This window comes from Saccopteryx bilineata, chromosome 7, assembly GCF_036850765.1.
Source record: "Saccopteryx bilineata isolate mSacBil1 chromosome 7, mSacBil1_pri_phased_curated, whole genome shotgun sequence".
Taxonomy (NCBI): Eukaryota; Metazoa; Chordata; class Mammalia; order Chiroptera; family Emballonuridae; genus Saccopteryx; species Saccopteryx bilineata.
In genome coordinates, this window is record NC_089496.1 from 44,615,700 (window position 1) to 44,619,703 (window position 4,004).

At 36.3% G+C, this 4,004-nt stretch overlaps 1 pseudogene; it reads left to right on the plus strand.

Moving 5' to 3' along the window:
* The first annotated feature begins 3,533 nt into the window (after positions 1-3,533).
* On the plus strand, positions 3,534-4,004 carry LOC136311143 (ATP synthase subunit d, mitochondrial pseudogene; annotated as a pseudogene).

The window sequence follows — 4,004 nt, forward strand, 5'->3', positions numbered from 1 at the left end:
GACTAGTAGACAAAAGTCAAGAAAAGCCTCTGTCAAATTAGTCCGGTGTTTCATTTCTATTATAGTTGTTATTTCTCAGCTTTTCCTCAGCAATATTTGATGGTGCTCATTACGCTTCTGCCTGAGAGAAGTGAAAAAAGCTCAGGAGCTAGACACTAAAGTCAAGATTTGTTCAGTTACACAGGAGCTACGACAGGGCTACGGTAATAGTCGTTGCCAGAAGTTTAAAACTGACAGTAAGAAGAAGTGAGCAGCACTATTCGAGTGAGAGAGAGCTGGTGTGGCGCCTGGCATCTTGGCACATGTTGCCAAGTGGAAAGATGCCAGATCCTGGCTAGAAGAGCACAGAGTGCTGGTTTTCTTTTCCACAAGTTGAAAGAAAAGCTTTAGTGGCACAACATCAATGTTTTATGTAGCCACATTAAACTGTCTGCTACTTGAGTTCATTTTCCACATTCTTGTTTATGACTCACTAATAAAAGAAGCTAGTGTCTTCTTAAAATATCTCTATAAGCCTCTCTCTGCTGTCCATGGGAAAATAAATCTAACTTTCTAAATACATCTATAATTTGATTACCCAAATAGATGATGAATCAGAGCATCTCCTTTTTCATTCTTTTAAACTTGAAACTGTTATTGAAAATAAGCTCATATTTATTTGGCTATTGATCAAGTAGAAATCTTCAATAAAAACATTCTGTCATGTGGTTTCATCCCAAGATTCCTTTGTCTTTCAATTAATAAATCGTTTTATGCTATACCAATAGGGTAAATATTCAGAGGATTAAATCAATAGACTATAAATTATATGTAAAAGAAAACATCAGGTCACTACCCTGCCACAACAGATTTATTATTAAAGTAGGTAACTCCACAGCAATTCTCTGCATTAGTTTTATAAAGTAAGAGACAGAGAGAGATCAATGATAACTTTGGCTTACTGTTGCTTTTAATGGTTCATTTATAATAGCTACTTATCTCCTATTATTTTAGCTTGCTATAATAATGTCAAGCCAAGAGAAAAAGATAATCACCATTAGAGGAATATATATTTAATTCAAGTCTGACTATTCCTTAATCTGATTCATGTATTTTGTACAGTGGCCAAAAATACTCTAAAATGCACAGTGATTCTTAGGTACACATAAAAACACTCCATTATACAGTCTATATTAGGGTTAGAGTACAAAAAATCTGGTATTTTTGGCTGTAGTTTCATAAGCATGTTGTCAGATGAACGATCACATTACAAGGCCCACCCATGGCCCACCCATAGCCCACCAGCTCAAACCTGTCTGGGGCTGTCAACATCAAGAATAACAGCTGAATCCCAAATGGACCCTTTGGCCTCACTATGTTTCCTGAAAATTATCTTTGACAATATAAAGCACATTTTTGCTCCAGACATGCAAATGGACCCCACTTCACTTGTGGATTCTTTGCAGCCACCTTGCCATTCTTGAATAAATTGATACAGGCTTCCAAAGCCTGTCTCAAATGAAAGAGAATAAATTCACCTACTTCTTCTGATAAGACTGATAGAGAAGAGTTTTCACCAGCTAACACCCTAGATATTTTCTTCCAGGGAAACTGGGATTAAATAAATATTAAAGGGGAGGAGGGGAGATTGAATCAGGGAGGGATCCCCACCACTACCATTATTTCTTAGTGATCCAGGAATGATAAAATTTTAAACTCATGTCTTATTAGCAACAAAAGGTGGCTCCGTTACTGCTCGCCCCTGTTGGTTGTCTTATTATTGATCATTCCAGATTCTCCACATTTTTTAACTGCACTATTGGTATTGAAATTGCACATGTAATTTCACTCTGTTTAAAAGTACAGGTTACTAACATCCAGAATATATAGAGAACCCCTAAGACTCAACAATAGAACAAATAGCCCAATTAAAAAATGTGCAAGTACTTGAATAGACATTTCTCCGAAGATGATATACAGATGAGCGATAAGCACATGAAAAGATGTTCAATATCACTAATCATCAGAGAAATGAAAATCAAAATTATAAATACCACCTCACACTCATTAGGATGGTTACTATAAAAAAAAACACAAACAAATAAACAAACAAAACCAAGAGCCTGACCTGTGGTGGCGCAGTGGATAAAGCATCGACCTGAAATGTTGAGGTCACTGGTTCAAAACCCTGGGCTTGCCTGGTCAAGACACATATGGGAGTTGATGCTTACTAATCCTCCCCCTTCTCTCTCTCTCCCCCCCCTCCTCTCCTCTCTAAAAATGAATAAATAAAAAAGACAGGCAGCCTGACCTGTGGTGGCACAGTGGATAAAGTGTCGACTTAGAATGCTGAGGTCGCCGGTTCGGAACCCTGGGCTTGCCCAGTCAAGGCACATATAGGAGTTGATGCTTCCTGCTCCTCCCCCCTTCTCTCCCTTTCTCTCTCTCTCTCTCTCTCTTCTCTAAAATGAATAAATAAAAATAATTTTTAAAAGACAAGCAATAACAAATGTTGGCAAGGATATGGAAAAACGGAAACTTTCATACATTGATGGTGAGAGTATAAATTGGTACAACCAGTTTAGAAAACTGTTTGGCAGCATTTATTAAAGCATAATATATACTTAACCTATGATCCAGCAATTCTACTCACAGGAATACACAGAACAGATATAAAAGCATATTCTCAAAAGAATATTGTCAAAGGACATCAACAAGGATGTTCATAATAGCTTTACTCAAGATAGTCCAATATTAGAAACAACCCAAATGCCATCATAGTAAGATGGATAAATGAAATGTGGTATGTTCATACAATGGAATACTGCACAGTGATTTTTAAAAAGAATAAATTATTACTAGGTATAACATGAATGAATCTTAAAGATATTACATTAAGAAAAACAGCTACACAGTAGCTATTATATGATTATATTTATATGAAATACAAATAAGACTAATACAATGGTAAAAGTCATTAAGGTGGAAGAGGGTATTGACTGAAAAAGGACATGAGAATTTTTGGGGGGTGCTGAAAAAGTACTCTTATCTTGATATAGGTGACAATTATACAGATATATGATCTATCTTAAAAGCATAATAAAAAATTCAGACAGAAAAGTCTATATATGATATGATTTCATTTATATGACATTTTGGAAAAGGTAAAATTATAGGGATAAAGAATTGATCAGTGGTCACCAGGAGCTTGGAGTGGAAGGAGGAGACTGACTGCAAAGGAAAACGAGAGAACTTTCTGAGATGATGGAAATGGCCTCCACACTGCGTGCTGCTCTGCTGTTACACAGCAGTATTCAGTTATCAAAACTCATCGAACTATACGTTTTTTAAAAGGCTGAATCTTATAATTAAATTATAATTTGATATCTACTTTTAAAATATTCAACAATATGTACACTTAAGATTAGTGTCCTTATGTACTTACTATATTATGTATATGTAATACTTCAATTTAAAAAGTATAAAAACCATTACTTGCTGCTGTGAACTATGGGCTGCCGCGGTCAGTGAAGGATCTCTAGACGGCTGAGTGAAAACTTGCTCTAAAAGCCATTGACTGGGTTGCTTTTGGGAGATCCACCTCAAAACCAGAAGGTCATTGCTAACTCCCTGAAATCCTGGAATGAGATTCTTACCTTCAGGTTGGCCACTCTACCTGAGATTTCACCTGATATCAACTAAGCTTACTCTAAGGCCAATATAGTGAAGGCCAGTTTGGTAGACGACTTTGAGAAGAAGTTTAAAGCCCTGAAGGTTCTTGTGTGGAGGATAAGTATAGTGCCCTGATAGATGCTAAAGAAAAAGAAGATGTGAAAAGTAGTGTTGAGTTTTTGTCTCTCTCAAAGAGAAGGATTGAGCAATATGAGAAAGAACTGGAGAAGGTGAAGAACATAATTCCACTTGATCAGATAACCGTTGAAGATTTGAATGAAATCTTGCCAGAAACTAAATTAGACAAAAAGAACTATCCCTACTGGCCTAACAAACCAATTGAGAACTTATAA